This window comes from Hylobates moloch, unplaced genomic scaffold, assembly GCF_009828535.3.
Source record: "Hylobates moloch isolate HMO894 unplaced genomic scaffold, HMol_V3 SCAFFOLD_12, whole genome shotgun sequence".
Taxonomy (NCBI): Eukaryota; Metazoa; Chordata; class Mammalia; order Primates; family Hylobatidae; genus Hylobates; species Hylobates moloch.
In genome coordinates this window covers 69,321,231-69,328,245 of record NW_026652287.1, presented here as the reverse complement: position 1 = coordinate 69,328,245, position 7,015 = coordinate 69,321,231, and positions in this window count along the sequence as shown.

The window sequence follows — 7,015 nt, the reverse complement described above, 5'->3', positions numbered from 1 at the left end:
TTTATATATATAATATATATATTTTATATATATATTATATATAATAGCCTATAATAGGCTTTCACCTAGGGCTAAAAACAAAAACAAAAAGCAGCATTACATAGCTAAGTAAAATTAAGACCACTTTCTTACACCTACCACGAGAATTCTATTCAGAATGTTAGGATACTATAAATTTCCTAAAAAAAAAAAAAACAAACTTAAATGTATTCTCAGGCCAGGTGCAGTGGCTCACGCCTGCAATCCCAGCACTTTTGGGAGGCCGAGGAGGGTGGATCACTTGAGCCCAGCATCCGAGACTAGCCTGGGCAACATGGCAAAATCCGCCTCTACAAAAACCACAAAAATCAGCTGGGTGTGGTGGTGCACATCTGTAGTCCCCGCTATGCGGGAGGCTTGAGCCCAGGAGGTTGAGGCTATGATGAACCATGATCATGCCACTGCACTCCAGCCTGGGTGACAGTGAGACCCCACATAAAAATAAAAGTATTATCTAAGGATTCTCTAAGGTAACGATCTAAATACTAAATAAATTCCCTTTAAATGACTCTCATTGTGTGCACTAAGTAAACTTAGAAACATTTTCAGTATAAGAATGGAAATAAAAAGGGTTTGATTTGATTAGCTGACTCCACCATAATAGTCAGAATATATTAGGTTAATTCTGGTTTGATAGATTAGAAAAGGATCTTTCAGATCTTTCTTGGTTCCTAAATCAGATCTTCAGTTCCTGGGTCTGCCCTTTACTGGTTGTATTGCTGAACTATTTCCTCAATTATTAAAATGGAAATACCACATCATGATTTACCGATTCATTTCTTATGTATGCCTATCTCTAGATGGAGGCACACAACTAACATTTAAATATATTTAAGCCACTCTAACAATCACGAAAGTTAAAAATAAGACACCCATTTCCATCACTAAAAGTTTTTTTAAAGCACTAATTATGGAAAAGAATGTGGAGAAATACACATTTTCACATACAGCTGGGGTAAAAGTAAATCGGGGCAATTTAATGTGTCAAAAACTCAAATATTCATACTCTGAATCAAGCACTCCAAGAAATTCATTACTGGAAAACAGATACTTGCACTTGCACTAAGATTTACCTATGAGGAAATTCACTGCAGCATCCTTTATGATACTCAAAAACCTAGTGAAATAACCTGAACACTCAGTGGCAAGAACTGGTTAAAATTATGTTACAAGTTGAAACACCAGGTAGCCATTAAAAGTAGTTTAAAGGCACAATTTGTCAATCTTTAATGTGCATACAAATCACTGGGGATCTTGCTCAAATGTAGATTTTGATTTCGCATGGTACACTCTGCACTTGTGACCAGTTCCCAGACCAGGTGATGCCAATGTTGATACCCTGTAGACCATACTTTCAGGAGCAAACTCAGAGCATTTAAGAAAATGTCAATATTCTAAAAGCCCTCAGATGGCCCCACATAACCTAACTATACATTCTCTCTATAAAACTGACTTAGTCACACAAAATACATCATATCCAAGAACTCATGCTACTAGTAATGTTTAGTCAGCTGTGTTTATTTCTAAACTATGTCAATGGTAATTTTGCCTGTGATTTCATCACAATATTATGTAAACCAATGAAACATTGAGTGCAAAAGAGAATTGGTTCAATGAAAACTAAGTTTACTTTGGTTTTCCTTTTTGAGACAGGGTCTGTCGCCCAACCTGGGGTGCAGTGGGACAATCTTCACTTGCTGCAGCCTCGACCTACCGGGCTCAGGCGATCCTCCCACATCAGTCTCCTGCGTAGCTGGGACCACAAACCTGTGCCACCATACCCAGCTAATTTTTGTAGAGATGGGGTTTCACCATATTACCCAGGCTAGAACTCCTGAGCTCAAGCGATCCACCCGCCTTGGCCTCCCAAAGTGCTGGGAATTACAGACATGAGCCACTGTGCCCGGCAAGTTAAGTACTTTGTAAAGTCTCAATAAAAATGAGCTGCTTTAAAAATTGCCATTGACAATGAAATAACCACTTGTCCCCATTAGGATGACTACTATCAGATAAAAAGAAAAGCACAAGTATTGTTGAGGATGTACAGAAACTACAATCCTCCTGCAATGCTGGTAAGAACGTAAAATGGTATAGTAGCTGTGGGAAAGTTTCATGATCCCCCAAAAAGTTGAACACTGAATTACCATTACCCAGCAATTTCACTCCTATATACCCAGAACTGAAAACAGGGACTTAAAGATAGTTGTACACCTATGTTCATAGTAGCATTATTCACAATATTCAAAAGGTAGAAACAAGCTGTCCACTGACAGATGGATAAACATGTGGCATATATGTACATAAAATGGGATGATATTCAGCCACATACTGACACATGCTACAACATGGATGAATCTTAAAAACATACTAAGTGAAACAGCCGGGCGCGGTGGCTCACGCCTGTAATCCCAGCACTTTGGGAAGCCGAGGCGGGCGGATCATGAGGTCAGGAGATCGAGATCATCCTGGCTAACACGGTGAAACCCCGTCTCTACTAAAAATATAAAAAATTAGCCGAGTGTGGTGGCGGGCACCTGTAGTCCCAGCTACTCGGGAGGCTGAGGCAAGAGAATGGCATGAACCTGGGAGGCAGAGCTTGCAGTGAGCCGAGATTGCACCACCGCACTCCCGCCTGGGCGGCAGAACGAGACTCCGTCTCAAAAAACAAAAAACATACTAAGTGAAATAAACCAGACCCAAAGCACAAATATTGTATGATTCTATTTATATGATGTACCCAGAATAGGCAAATTCAGAGACAGAAGTACAATAGAGATGATTGGGGACTGGGGCTAGGGTGGGAATGGGGAGTTACTGTTTAATGGGTAGAGTTTGGGATGATGGAAAAGTTCTGGAAATGGATAGTGGTGATGGTTGCAAAACACTGTGAATGTATTTAATGCCACTGAATTGTATGCTTAAAAATTGTTAGAATGCCAACTTCTATATGCTTTACAATTTTAAACATGCTGGCGTAGCTCTTCCAATAGTTGCTAACAAGACAGTGAGGCTAAACTACAATTCAAGATCGTTCATTCAAATATTAACATTCGCTTGCCACACGCTGATGTAGACACTTGGGATTTAACAGAAACTACAATAAGATCCTTGCTTCACGGGACTTTATATTTGAATGAACAAGCAAAATATATAGTGTTAGGTCATAAATGCTTGGGAAGAGTAAACAATAAAGCAGTTAAGGGAGGTAGCAGTTTCCATTCAACAGAATGGTAAAAACAAACCTCACTGAGATTCTTCTCAGGGAGCTATCTCCAGCATTCCAGGCAGGGGAAATGGCCCACACAAAGACTCAGACACAAGATGATACCTAGCCTGTTTGAAAAACAAGGCCAGAGTGGCTAGAATGGAGTGAGCATGGGGAAAGGTATTGGCAGATCTGGTCAGAGGTAAGAGAAGCCAAATTGGTTGGGTGCGGCAGCTCATGCCAGTAATCCCAGCAGTTTGGGGGGCTGAGGCAGGAGGAGCTTGAGTCCAGGAATTTGAGTCCAGCCTTGGCAAGATGGCAAAAACCCCATCTCTACAAAACAGACAAAAATTAGCCAGGCGTGGTGGTGCGCACCTCCAGCTACTCAGGAGGCTGGTGTGAGAGAATTGCTTGAGATCAGGAGGTGGATGTTGCAGTGAGCTGAGCTCATGCTACTACACTCTAACCAAGGTGAGAGTGAGACTCTATCTCAAAAAAAAAAAAAAAAAAAAAAAGTAGGGGGAGTGGGGGAGCAAATCATGGAGAGACTTTTGTCAGGACTGCAGCTTTACTCTGATAGAAATGAAGAGCGGGCTGGGTGAGGTGGCTCAAACCTGTAATCCCAGTGCTCTGAGAGGTTGAGGTGTGACGATCGTTTGAACCCAGGAGTTCAAGGTTGCAGTGAGCTACGGTCACACCATTGCACTCAAACCTGGGTGACAGAGATCCTGTCTCTTAAGAAATGGGGAGCCACTGCAGGATTTTTAAGAAACGATATAGATTGACAGCTATACTGACAACAGACTGTGCAGTGGCAAAGGCAGAGAGCAACCCCAGCATTAGTAAGAGGTCCCAGGTATTTTCTGGTGGTAGAGACAAAGCACTTCCCTGTAGATGTAGGGTGTGAGGAGTCAAGAGTGATTTGTTTCGGGCCTACACAATTGAAATTATAGTATTTATATTCGCTGTTGGGTAAGGCTGTGGGTTGAGCAGGTAGGTAGTAGGGGAGAGGAAGGGCTGAAATATTAGCTCATCTGAATTGGAAATATAAATTTGGAAACTGACAGCATGCAAATCCTACAGCTATGAGACTGGATAAGAGCACAAAGTATAGAGACTAGTCCCCTGTAAGTGCCCTCAAAATTAGAAGGTTAGGGGAGAGAAATAGCAAAGGAAACTAAAAAGAATAAATATAAATTTGACTCCCTGTTTTTACCTTTCCTATTAACCGATCAAATAACTAGTATCGGCCAAATCTAATTAGAGGGCACATTCTGTCCGCGTGTGTAAGCAGAAGAAACAACTGTCAGAAGATAAATTACTCTAGATAACTTACTGCCCAGGTACACACAATAGAGATAAGAGGTGGGCCATTCCGTCTTTTAGTGTTCATAGTTAGATGATTAAGTCAAGGAAAACATAAAAAGGACTGCTATAGAAGTAGGCAGTCTCTCACTGTGCACAAGCATGCATAGCATGTGTTTACAATGTGAAATATAAAACGCTCAAGTTTACACACTTGGGAATAGAGTGGGCTGCCAGTATCCTTGGATCAATTTCTGAGCTGTATAAAAATGACTTCATCAGAAGTGTTTATAACAGATAACCTAAGATATACTATTGTGAAAAGGCACCCATCACTAAAATCCTTTAATAACTATTTTTTTTTTTTTTTTTTTTTTGAGATGGAGTCTTGCTCTGTCGCCCAGGCTGGAGTGCAGTGGCGGGATCTCTGCTCACTGCAAGCTCTGCCTCCCGGGTTCACGCAATTCTCCTGCCTCAGCCTCCCAAGTAGCTGGGACTAAAGGCGCCTGCCACCACGCCTGGCTAATTTTTTGTATTTTTAGTAGAGACGGGGTTTCACCGTGTTAGCCAGGATGGTCTCGATCTCCTGATCTCACGATCCGCCCGCCTTGGCCTCCCAGAGTGCTGGGATTACAGGCTTGAGCCACCGTGCCCGGCCTACCTTTAATAACTATTAGCTCCAGTTTTCACATTCTACAAGTAACTTTTGATGGTATTCTTAGGTTAGATGCCTAGGTAAGATTCTTGCATTTTGTGTTAAGGTAATTTTTTCCCCTCACTTGAGGAAAGCTGAAGAGGTCATGATGTAAAATGATAAACTATTTCAGGCGAAATAAAGAGCTAAAGTGGCACACAGGACTGGTTTCTATACTGTAATGGGGAAGGGGTCAAATTTCTAGACTCAGTGCCTACATTTTCTACATGTTATATCCACCTACTTCATATCTGACAGCTATAGTAATTGTGTAGGTAGAACCTGTATTTACATGAGACTACAAGATACCACACTAAAATGCTATGGCCTATCTTACACAAAAGTGTCTAACAGTATCTTGTAGAGTAGGTACTCAACATTTGTGCAAATGAAAATTTTAAAGTAATATGTTCCTAAATGGTTAGTTTGGGTATCAGTAAAGCTTAAAATCTTACGGTGGTGGTGGCTCAGTATCATGACATTCAGTAAATAACTGAAAATTTAGAATCATAAAATCATTCTAACCTCTACTCACTATATTCTGCTAGTCATAACCTTTCAGAGCCCATTGCCTCCCTGGCCAGGTGTGGTGGCTCACGCCTATAATCCCAACACTTTGGGAGGCCAAGGCAGGAAGACTGCTTGAGCCCAAGAGTTTGAGACCAGCCTGGACAATATGGCAAAACCCCATGCCTACCAAAAATATAAAAAAGTTAGCCAGGCATGGTGGCATGCACCTGTGATCCCAGCTACTCAGGAGGCCGAGGTAGGAAGACGGCTGGAGCCCGGCGTAGGCTGCAGTGAGCCATGATCACACCACTGCGCTGCAGCCTGAGTGACAGCAAGATCTTGTCTCAAAAAAAGAATACTGTCTTATAGGATAATTAAGAAACTAATGAATAGGTACAAATACAATTTTTTTAAAATGTTGATGGCTGACTAGGCACAGTGGCTCACGCCTGTAATCCCAGCACTTTGGGAGGCAAAGGCAGACTGATCACTTGAGCCTAGGAGTTCAAGATCAGCTTGGCCAACATGGTGAAAAGCTGTCTCTACTAAAACTACAAAAAAAAAAAAAAAAGGCCAGGTGTGATGGCTCACACCTATAGTCTCAGCTACTCGGGATGCTGAGGCTCAAGAATCACTTGAACCTGGAAGGCAGAGGTTGCAGTGAGCCAAGAACGTGCCACTGCACTCCAGCTTGGGTGAGAGAGCAAGACTGTTTCAAAAAATAAAATGTTAATAGCAATCCCCTAAAAAACAACAGGACAGCATCAGTGATTGTGTTCTTCAGCTGGGTTGACAACCGTTAAAGTGAAAACTAAGACAATTACTGCCTTCTCCGTCCCAAAGCTTGATCCATCTACCCTCTCCCAGGGGATGAATGTGTTACTAGATGGACTGCCACCATAAAAATGGGAGCCTTATCTTAGATAGCAAATCCTGACAATCTCACAAATAAACACTGTTACTTCTAAACTAAGCCATGCCCACACCACAATGCCCTCAATTTCTACTTCAAAGAAAACGTAAGTCACTAAATATGACATCTTAAAATTTCTACCACGCACCTACAGCCCACAAACTTCTATTTTTATCTACCCTTATCTTCTCTCCTGACAGGAAGGGGTGTTTCTCTTTTATCTATTATCAATTTAATCTGCAGCCAAGAAGCTTTTTGAAACGCTGATTATGACACTTCACACAATTCAATGACCCCACATGACTCTTAGGACAATCTTTAATGTGACCTACAAGCTCTGGAGAGCCTA